This window comes from Aquarana catesbeiana, linkage group LG07 (genome assembly GCF_042186555.1).
Source record: "Aquarana catesbeiana isolate 2022-GZ linkage group LG07, ASM4218655v1, whole genome shotgun sequence".
NCBI lineage: Eukaryota > Metazoa > Chordata > Amphibia > Anura > Ranidae > Aquarana > Aquarana catesbeiana.
In genome coordinates this window covers 292,216,420-292,228,503 of record NC_133330.1, presented here as the reverse complement: position 1 = coordinate 292,228,503, position 12,084 = coordinate 292,216,420, and positions in this window count along the sequence as shown.

Genomic DNA, 12,084 nt, shown 5'->3' with positions numbered 1-12,084 from the left:
ATCTGTATACCTAGCTCCATCCATTGTGACCCATTTTAAGTATTTTCCAAGGTGTGAACCATTTGATTGTAATAATGATCCTGATGGCCCATAGACAGCCTTAACCACCAGAGTTTAGGATTTTCTGAAGGTGTTAGTTCAGCCACCGTCTGGTAATCGATTTGGTAAACTGACTGCTGGTTATTGCTCTCTTGTTGATTACTTGCTTTTCCTCCTTTCTTACTTTTATTCTTCTCTCTGTCCTTCAGGCTTCTCGGCAACCCTGTTCCTTGCATAACATTATTCCCAGCCCCCAGACTTTTGATTATATCTGCTTTGGCTACCATAGGTATTCTGGACCAGTCAGTTCTACTTCCCCGGTCCACCTATGGTTTCAAAGTATGATCATTGGGGGCAACAGAAACTACAATAGCATGTACAGGGGACATGCTATCGTGAGAACATGATGAATGACGGATAAGGGATCCAATAATGCATCCCTGCTTTTACTACTGTTATGGATTGTGACATAAAGGGCTCTACTTTTGTGGATAGTTTTCAGTAGCTTAAAGGAAACCTCAATTTTATTTGGCTGAATAATGTTTTGAAATAGTAATTTGAGATTTATCTTGCTTGTTTTGGAACAGTGCAGCATCTATTCAGCTTTACCACGGTTAAATGCCTACCCAGGAGGTTTAAAATTCCCACATAGGTGAATGTCACAGTTGCAGGCTGCCACTGTAGAACAGTGGGTTGCAAATTAAACCTGCTACTAAGCATTCAAAAATATCCCGTGTAATGCTGATTAATTTACAGATGTTTGTTTCTTATGATTGCATTATGGTGTAGAATCCAGTGATTTATGGCAGATGAGGATTATCTGGAGACTTTCAGTTTACTGAACTTTTAAATCCTGTAGCATTCACACTGAGGTCCTGTGTAGACCAATCGTGCACACACTATTAATTGTACTTTGTCAGGTGCTCAATATAATTACAGGCAGTCCCCGAGTTACAAAACCTCCAACTTACATTCAACTCATACTTAAGAACCTAGGCAGCGTGATGTCACGCTGGTCCTGGAAACTGCCGGGTGCCCATCTTGCTGCTCACCGCATGCTGCCATCTACTGTCCAGTAGACCTGTCAGCAATCCCACATCACTGCATTGCCAGTTAACCTTTCCCTATGCTATGTAAAGTTAAAAAAAAAAAATTGGGGGGCTGGAGTTACTTAAATACCCATTTCAACTTAAAGACAAATTCAACTCAAAGCGAAGTTCCAGATGTTTCTGTGTTTATTAGAAGTCAGCTGCTACAAAAAGTGTAGCTGCTGACTTTTATTAAACACACACTCGCCTGTCCCATGATCCAGCGATGCGGCCGCCTGAAGCCATGGTTCTCTCCCCGTCATCACTAGTGTGGGCACCCGGCTGTGACGGCTTGCGGCTTCACAGCTGGGTGCGGACTGCGCATGCGCAAGTCGCGCTGTGCGTCCTGAATGGCCTGGCAATCTTCTTTGACATGTCACAGGGAGGAGGGAGAGGTGAACTTCCGTTCGAGTCGCCTAGGCGGCCTGATCGAAAGTGGGAGCTTTGGAAGTTTTGGGTGTCAAAACTAGGTACCGGCTCAAACCCCCCCCCTCAAAAAAATGAAATGCTGAATGTGGCATGTCAGGAGTCCTTAAAGCGGAAGTTCCACTTTTGGGTGGAACAACGCTTTAAGAACAAACCTACAGAACCTACCTTGTTTGTTACCTGTAGACTGCTTATAGTAAAAAAAAAAAAATGTTGTCAAGAAAAAGCAGGAGACGTGCCCTAACAGTTCAACAGACTTCAATCGCATCACACCAGCAACTTCCTCCTCCACAACCAATATGGGCCATATAATCAAGTTCAAGCAGTACCCAGCTGAAATATATAGTTACAGGTTCTTAAAATGAGAGACTAGACTTCACCCTCCGTGTCACAGACCAGAAACTTTGTGTGTTATGGTATATGTCCCAGACTTAAAGTAGAAGTCCACCCTAACACTCCCTGCATCTACAGACATCCACGATCTAACACTAACCTATTCAACCCCGTAAAGATGAAATCGTTATACATACCTTTTTTTTTTTTTTTTAAGCCGATCCCACGCTGAGCTATCAAGCTATCATCTGTGTCTCTGCTGTGGAGGCGGGTGCAGAGGACACAGCCGACAACGGAAGCCCCATAGTAATACTATGGGTGACGTCACTCTCCATTCATTTCACAGCCATTGTTGGCCATGTCCTCTACAGCGCTTCTGCCGCTGGAGATCGGATCAGCTTCAAAAAAGGTACGTATGTTGATTTCTTCTTTACAGGGCTAGATAGGTTAGTGTTAGATTGTGGCTGTCTGTAGATGCAGCGATTTAAGTTTTAGGGTGGACTTGCACTTAATGCAATAAGGACACATATATAAGTTGCTATTCGTAATGCCACCAGAGCCAATGGCCATTAAAAGCCACAGAGGCATTTATGATGTAGTTCAATATAATGATAGTCTAGGAGAACGCAGCCACACAAACACTAGGTCAATAATGTCCCTTGGTAACAAGCTGGGATTGTGTATAGATGGTAATGTTGTGCTGTAAAATTGCAGATGGTAATGTCATAATGGTGCTGAGCACACTGCTGGATATTCCAGTGGAACAAATCTTGCACAATAAATATATCGACTGTGATCTTAAAACATGGTAAATGTCCTTAAACGTATATGCATTTGTGGGCAAATAGTGTCATGTGGTCTTACCCAGTGTGCTATAGTCCTGGCAAGGTCAACCCCAATTGGGCTGTAGTGAGCGTGGAAAGACATCCATTGCAGCTGACAAAGGATTTCAAAAAACAGTGGTATGGAGCAGCCTTTTTCAAACAGGGTGCCTTGGCAAAATGCCTAAAAATTATATACAAGTCAGTGGATGAAGGCTGCCTTTTAGTTACAGTAAGTCACAAATTTTCATTGTGCCATCATTACAACCTTCTAGCTGCCGGCGTCCTAACGACCAGTGGCATCAGTTGATAATGAGGATGTCAGTCGCCTGCACAGCATCCTTGTTTGATCCTCCCCTGCCCCTCTCCATCAGCGTTGGGGTCACATTAGCAGAGTGATGGACAGAAACGTTGGAATACTAGTGAGTACCAGTTTGTATTTGCTTCGGAAGAATAAATCGCCTCTAAAGTCCTACATGGACTTGTGGATGTTGATGCATTACGTCAAACTATTCGAATAGTTTTTACATTTTAGAATGGGGTGCCTCAAGACTGGCCATCAGTTTTAAAGGGTGCTTTGATTGAAAAAAGGTTGAGACACAATGGTATGGAGTATGACTCGCTAGAGACTAAGTAAACACACATGCAGTGAAGTAACCTAGTGGGTAGCAAGTTGGATTCTTCTGCACAGATGGAGCCACATGTGAGCTGATGCATTTTACCTGTGCCAGGCTTCCTCAGGGGGCATGGCTATTTTCTTTTCTACTGAGGGACACAGTCTTTAACAACTTCAGCCCTGGAAGGTGTTACCACCTTAATGACCAGGCCATTTTATAGAGATACAGCACTGTGTTACTTTAACTGACAATTGGGCGGTCGTGCGACGCTGTAGTCCAAAAAATTGCAGAGGTGATCAAATACCACCAAAATAAAGCTCTATTTGGGGGGAAATACCCCCAAATAGAGCTTTATTTTGGTGGTATTTGATCACCTCTGCAATTTTTATTTTTTACGCTATAAACAAAGAAAAAAAAAAAACAATTTTGAAAAATAAAATTTTACATTTTGCCATAAAACATATCCAATAAAAAAAAAAACTTAAAATCGAATTTCTTCATTAATTTAGGCTAATATGTATTCTGCTACATATTTTTGATAAAAATACTCCCAATAAGCGTATATTAATTGGTTTGTGCAAAAGATGCGTCTACAAATGAGGGTATATGTGTGATTTTATATTTATATATATATATATATATATATATATATATATATATATATATATATATATATATATATATATAAATATAAATTTTTTTTTTCATTTGTAATGGAGTTGATCAGTGATTTTTAGCGGGACTGCGACTTTGCGGCGGACTGATCGGACACCTAGCTGACACTTTTGTTACTCTTTTGGGAACCAGTGATCAGTGCTAAAAATATGCACTGACATTGTATTAATGTCACTGGCAGAGAAGGGGTTACCATCAGGGGCGATGAAAGGGTTAACAGTGTTCCTCAGTGTGTTTCTAACTGTGTGGGGGGATGGGCTCACTGCATGGACACTGATCCTTGTTCCTGAATAGCAGGAACACTAGATCATAGTGTCCATGCCTTTCTGTCTCTGCAGGAAGCGATTGCAGGTTCCCCCTGTGGCCAATTGGTGTGCGATCGCGGCTTCGGAGGCGCGTGCCCATTGACAAAATCACATACAGGTACGCGATTTTGCACAATAGAGCCGCCTTGCTGCAGTATATGTATGAGAGGCGGTTGGGAAGTGGTTAAATCTATGGGCTATACTGCCACCTAAAGGAGAAGAGAATTGGATAATGGCAAACAACTGGTCTAGCCTAAGATAACCCCCTCTGCTTTCAGCACTTGCACTTTTCATCTGCTGTGTTAAAGACCAACTTTTTTTTTTTTTTTCTCTAGAACCCTGTGTACTTTAATTTTTTTTTTTTTCAGTAAAGACTCTTCTACTTCACTCCTGGGGCTTCAGCACTTCGATTTCAGCTCACCGGCACTATTGTCATTAGCCTGGCTTGTGGAGTACTGCAACTGATGTTGTGGGAATAGCCTTGAAGAGGCTTTCAAGCAGTGGGATCTACACAGGGCAATTGCCATAGTCGTTCTGATAAAGACTAATATTATACAGGATTAAAATAGTGCCAACAGTTTGTGCAGAACTTTACAGTATAAAGGGAGAAAGTACTGTTAATACAATAATATACAAGAGTGCCCTGCACATATGAGCTTACAATCTAATAGCTATCATGCAAGTTTATGATTTCAGGTTCTGCCTTTTGCTGTCAGGAGGCACTCTACTAAATCTTTATGTGACTCTTGAGCTTTTTGTCATCAAGCAACTGTTTCAAGATCTGCAAGGCTACCACCAAGTCTTCTGTTCTCCAGTGGAACATTCCAGCCTCCTCTAATAACAGCTTTGCATATAAGATTCTACAGGCGAGACTGAGCGACAGGCAGTCCACAGGTTTATGTTGTTTTTTTGGGCCTTTTAGCATTTGCTGTGTTGCACAACCCTCGGTTGGACTGCTTTTGAATGTCCCTAAGGGTTAAAGATGACTTTTGTTCCTCAGTCGAAAGAAAAAAAGATTTTGTGCTAAAAAATTATTTTAATGCATTCCATTGAGGGAGACGGGTCCTACACCCCCTTGTTTATGATCATGCTCTCAGTACTGCTTTACTATAAATCTGAGGTATGCTGATGGTAGGTGGGGTTATATGGGGCTGGTCTAAAGTTTTTATGTTTGCCAGTGTCCATTCCATTCTGTCTGTATGTGGCAGTATAACCCAAAGGTTAAAGACTTATGTCACAAACAGGACTCCAAAAAAATAGATTTTATGATAAGTCCTGTTATATTTGAGCAAGTGCAGAACACAAGCTCAATATTTATAAATTCTGGGTTAAGCGCTCATACCTTCAGGTGATTGGACACTGCCAAAGCTTTTGAGGACATGACTCTCCTGCATTTCTTCCCTATAACTCTACTCCACTCTGAGTCCTCGTTTTTTGTTAGTGTCCTAAGGTGATGGGCCTCTTCTCCCTTTATAAGATAAATCACTCTTAGCTTAACTTGTTTAGCTTTCTTTCTGAGTAGCCCACAGGGGCTTACCATTACCCGTAGCCATGATGAGAGCCAGGCAAAAGCGAGCCACAGCAAAAACTCATGTGAACATTTGTTCTGCTGAATGTCCACACAACACCCAACCGCAGTGTGTCGATTCTTCCCTTGCACTGGAGCAGGACCTGATTTTAACACCAGTCTCTGCAGCTGACTCTAGTTTCATTTCAGACACACAGCAAGCAGGTTAGATGAAAAAGGCAGATTTTTCTGAAACTGTCCCAACTCCCCAAACAACAAACAGCCATTTCTGTAGAGGGCTCCAAAATGCTAGACTCCTTTCCCAGCTCTACTGTCACTGCCCAATGGTGATATGCTCACTTGTGCTGTGCTGAAAATCCTCACCATTGTCACACTTGAATCTCTTCCATCTCGCCATGCCCCTTTTGTTACAAAGAGACCGACTAATTCCAAAAAAACATTTACTGTCCATGAACAAATAGAATAAACAGCTTATGACAATTGGGTTAATCCAGAAAAAAAAATTCACTCCTTAAATCATTGCTGAACTCTATCCAGTGAAAAAGTTAACTAAAAAGTGGTCTGTTCAGTAGGTGAACCTGCCATCTCAGTTGTAAACCCCTCTTTATACTAACAGAAGTTGTTGTTTCATTTATTAATTCTGCAGATAGGAAGTATGAGACATTCTTAAAGGGTACTTTCACCTTTACAGAAAATCTGTAAGGTGAACTTACACTGGATCCAGCCCCCCTGGTCCCTCTGTACCAAAGTCCTGCGATCCCCCGCTGTCAAGCAAATAGGATGCCGCTTCACCAGTCCTGGGATTTAAAATCTTCCTGGCTTTCTCTCCTCTCTTCTCCTCTCCTCGTAGCACTGATAGGACAGGCTAGACTGATTCTGATTGGTCAGTGCCATCCATGTGACGGTGTTGACCAATTAGAATGCCTGTTGTCCGTACACTCTGAAAGGTACAGATAGGAGATTAAACCATGAGGATTTCTAATCCCCTTGCTGGTGTAGCGGCATCCCGGTGGGAGATCGTGGGACTCCAGTGCAGTGGGACCGGGAAGAGGGGGTCCCGTGTAAGTTCACCTTACAGATTTTCTGTAAGGGTGAACTTACACGTTAAAGGCTCTTTTTACACTTGCAGGACCCAGCTCTGCAAATAGTTATTGCTGTGATTTTTGTCTGTTCCATTACAGCAAACTGGACTAGGGCGATGAACAACCAATGTGATCCTGTATTCCTGGACCATGCCTCAACTGAGCAATTGCAACAATTGCCTCCTGCTCTGCTCTTTTGTATGAATGCCTCAGAACAAGAAATGACACATTTCCAGAATGGCTCCTAATCTCTATTTACATGCACAAAATCTTGTGGTTCAAGGCCTATGCCCTTTGAGGAAGGGCATCTTTTGTGAGGCACTTGCTAGATTTGGTGGGAAATGCTAAACAACTGCCCCCCCCCCCCCCCCCAGGTGCCTTTACCTTTTTAAAATGCAGAACACCTCATTACTCTACCCAGGTTTCAACTTCACAATCTAAGTTCAGCCCTTTTATTTCAGCGTAAGACTTGACCCACAAGCTCACTAAGTTTTCTCAATGAAGGGACAGCCTTACTCTTAAGAGTGGGGGGCATCTCTGACAGCTTGCTTCTCTTCCCACAGGCCATAGATATCCCAGCCTAATGGGTTCAGTTAATTACAAAGGGGTACAAAATTGAGTTTAAAACTGTATCTTCAATGCTTTCTACTCTCAAATCAGCCAAAGTTTGCCCAAGGACAGCCAGATTTACAAAATACCCTGGACCAGCTTGTGTCCTGGGGAGTAATTCTGCCACTACCCCCAGAAGATAGGTTCAAAGGATTCTATTCAAACCAGTTTACAGTAACAAAGCCCAACGGGGGTTTTGTCCTATTCTGGACCTAAAATCTCTCAACAAATACCTTCAAATTCCAAAATTTAGCATGGAATCCGTAAGCTCAGTTATTGCCTCTCTGAGACAAGGGGAAAACCTGGTGGCTGTAGACATTCAAGATGCCAATCTGCATTTTCCCACGTATTCACCTCACCAGTGCCTTCTACACTTTCCAGTAAGACATAATCCCTTTCAATTTTTCGCACTGCCTTTTGCCCTGTCCTTTGATCCCAGAGTAATCACAAGGGTCCTAGCACGTCATCTTCTTGCCCTTCTAAGAACTCCAGGGCATCCAGGCCACAGATTATCTAGATCAGTGTTTCTCAACTCCAGTCCTCAAGGCACGCCCCGACAGGTCATGTTTTCTGGCTCTCCATTATTTTGCACAGGTGATTTGACCAGTTTCATTGCCTTACTAATTACCACAGCAGTTTCATCTGAAGGAAATGCTGAAAACATGACCTGTTGGGGTGCCTTGAGGACTGGAGTTGAGAAATACGGATCTAGATGGCCTTCTTCTGAAGGTCTCCTCTCCCTTCCAGCTATCTGGAAACATCCACAGGACAATTCAGATCCCTTAGTGATATTCTCCATGTATTCTTTCTAGGCCTCATGGAGGTCCCAGGAAAATGGTCATTTGTGGAAGCCAAGCTCCCCCTCATCTTGGAGCTAAGAGCAATAATGATGGCTCTGCAACATTGGACCCCCCATATGTAAGGACACCCAATCGGGGTGCAATCAGACAATGCCAAGGCTGTGGCCTGCATCAACCACCAAGAGGGCAACAGCAGTTATGAAGCAAGCCATATAATCTCATGGACGGATACTCAATCTACAACATTCTCTGCTGTCCATGTCCCAGGAGTGGACAATTGGAAGGTGGATTACTTCAGCCTGGACCAAGGGGAATGGGTCCTTTACTCAAACATCTTAAACCTGAATCCACTGCAATAGAATTGTATGCATTTTACCCCTGGTCTTAGTTCAGGCTAATTTATGCTTTCCTCCAGTATTCCATCTCGTCTGCTCCAGAAAATGGCTGTTGAAGCCCAGATCTTAAGAGACAAAGGGGCCTCAGAGTCCATCATTCCTACATTTCTAAAAGCAAGAAAAGCCACTTCCAGAAAGATCTGTTTTTGTACCTTGAAATCCTTCTTTGCCTGGGTATGAGCACAGACACTTAAATCCTAGCACTTACTCTACTTCAAGTTCTAGCCTTCCTTTATCCTCCATCACCAGGCCTGGTGCTTGTGCTATTATAGTATGCATTGGAGTCCCAGAAGATGTAAACACTGTTTGGCAATAGGCTGGCCAGGCAGAGAGAACTTACATTAGTTAGCATCTGAGGTCTATATCCTTATTGCAGAATGCACCCTGCCAGTGACTAGATGCAAGAACCCCAGCGCTTAAGCGAATGGGGAGGTAGCCCCATTAAAAGCAATGGGTGGCTGCCAACTCCTACAGCTAACCATGCCCACTTGCATGTAGTCACACATGCAGTGATCAAATATGAGTGATCACATTCCTTGAGGCCTTAACTTGGTTCCCCCTGCTCTGCAGAGAACACCCTTTTAACTCATCAGGTTTATCCCCTTAGATGGCTTCTCCTACATAGTGTCCAATTGGTTGCTGTCACATTTGTCAGACATGTCTCTAACTTTAGAGGCTGTTACATAAGGTAATATCCTCGCGCTTTTCTTCCTGATTTTACTCTGATGTGGCTGACTTTTCCCTATGAGTGATGGAACATTGGCTGAAGTAGCTACAATTGCGCTGAGCAATCGTGAACACTAAACCGCTGCCACAATCTGACTTAATTTATCAGAAGCAGAGTCAAGTGGTGGGATCCATACAATACTGTCAGAATCTCACCACACCATGGACTCTAGTGAATCTCACCACACCATGGACTCTAATGCCCTGTACACACGGTCAGATTTTCCGAAAAAGTGCGATCGGATTGTGTTGTCGGAAATTCCAATCGTGTGTGGGCTCCATCTGACTTTTTCCGTCGGAATTTCCGACATACAAAGTTTGAGAGCAGGCTATAAAATTTTCCGACAACAAAATCCGATCGGTTAAATTCCGATTGTGTGTACACAAATCCGATGCACACAGTGCCATGCATGCTCAGAATAAATTAAGAGACGAAAGCTATTGGCTACTGCCCCATTTATAGTCCCGACGTACATGTTTTACGTCACCGCGTTCAGAACGATCGGATTTTCCGACAACTTTGTGCGACCGTGTGTATGCAAGACAAGTTTGAGCCAACATCCGTCGAAAATAAATCCGTGGATTTTGTTGTCGGAATGTCCGATCAATGTCCGATCGTGTGTACAGGGCATAATGGTAGGTTTTTGACTTATTGTGAACCTTTTACCTTTCTTTTTAATGTTGTACCTTCATTGGTTTAAAATGCAGAAGGCAAGGTTTAGAATTGTGTAATAGACAATAGTAGAGTTGCACTATTTAAGTGATTTAAACCATAAGTAACATTAAAAAAAGTCCATAAATAAATGAAGGTAGTGAAGAATTTCTTAATCCTAGACACCATCCGTCACCTAGAATCCATGGCCTCTAGAAGCAACAACACAGATAAAAGTGCTTGCTTACCAGCTCACACAGACCTCCTATTATGGAAAGTCAGTGACACTTGTGGCTATACACCCAGCCTGGGCCTTTGGTATCATAAGGGGGTCCTCCCACAGCGTCCAACCAACCGTCCATAGAGTGCTGGGACAAGTAAACCCAAAATACAGAAGGCTCCACATAGTGTAAAATCCTTAAAACTTTTATTGCCAGGGCTCAAAATAGCACTTAAATCAACAGAAGTAAAAATCAGCCTGTAAAATCTATTTGCCGGTCGGCAGATCAGCAAACAACCTATCCTTCCAGATCTCATGAACAGCGATGACGTCAGCGTGTCGCTTCACCCTTCTGTTGATGTAAGTGCAATTTTGACCTGTGGCAATAAAAGTTTTAAGGCTTTTACACTATGTGGAGCCTTCTGTATTTTGTGTTTACTTGTCACACCACTCTATGGCCGGTTGGTCGGACGCTGTGAGAGGACCCTCTGATGATACCAATAGCTGGGTGTATAGCCACAAGTGTCATTGACCTTCCATAATAGGAGGTCTGTGCGAGCTGGTAAGTGAACACTTTTATCTGCGTTGGTGGTGGTGCTTCTAGAGGTCACGGATTCTAGGTGTCGGTTGGTGTCAAGGATTAAGAATATCTTTAATACCTTCATTTATTTATGGATTTTTTAAATGTTACTGATGGTTTAATCACTTAAACAGCGCGACTCTGCTATTGTCCTTTTGCGTTTGGGACTGTTTGTATCTCACAGAAGATTTGCTGCTTTGATATTTCGTATTTGTTTAAATTAGCACAATTTCTCCTCGTTTTACTTATATATATAATTTATAATTGTGTATACTGTGACTACATAGGTTTAGATTAGTGATTGCATGTTTTAGGGAGTTTAATGTATACGGTATTTCTACAGTTTACCCCTTCCAAACACAGGTGAGCAGAGAGTGAGGGGGTGCAGGCTTCCCGATTTTTTTTTTTTTTTTAAATTGGAGATGTGCATACCTCCCAACATTTTGAGATTGGAATGAGGGACACCTACTAGCAAATGTATGAAGGCATAGGACACGCCCCCTGCCACACCCCCTTAAAGAAGAATTCACCGGAATTCCTTTATATTGGCTTTTGAAATTCACAAATGCAGCTATTTAGAAATGTAATGAAAGGTTTAGCAGTGGGAAACACTTTTTGAAAGATAAAAAGTGTTTTTTATATTAAACTATGTAGATCAGACCAAAATGAGAGACAAATGAGGGGGGAAGAGGGACAAAGGGACATTGCTCCAAATCAGGGACAGTCCCTCGAAATCAGGGACAGTTGGGAGCTATGTGTATGAATCCACCACAGGAACAGGAAGTGCATTCTCTTTGTTATTTACAGGCAGGATGGTAACTCAAAAACATACTGTAATTGAGGGCAGCTTGCGGTCTGCTCTACATAGGCAAAGCTACAATTAGAGTCTACTTGGAAGTGTCTGCATGTTACTTAAATAAAAGGTTATTGTGCCCCCAGCAAGTTCTGCACCCCTTTTCCTTAAGCTCTGTTGCTGGGTTTTCATACCAAAATACATAAATGGACAGACAAGGCAAAATGTACAAATTGTAAATACACTACCAAAGCATCATATGCTGTTTTTTTGCCTTGAGCCTTGACTGGCAAGATAGAATGGTGCTCATGTGGCAGTACTGTACCTGAACGATTGCTGTGTGATTTTTGATGGCAGCTGAAAGTCTAAAATTATGCAACTGCTGCCACAAGAGG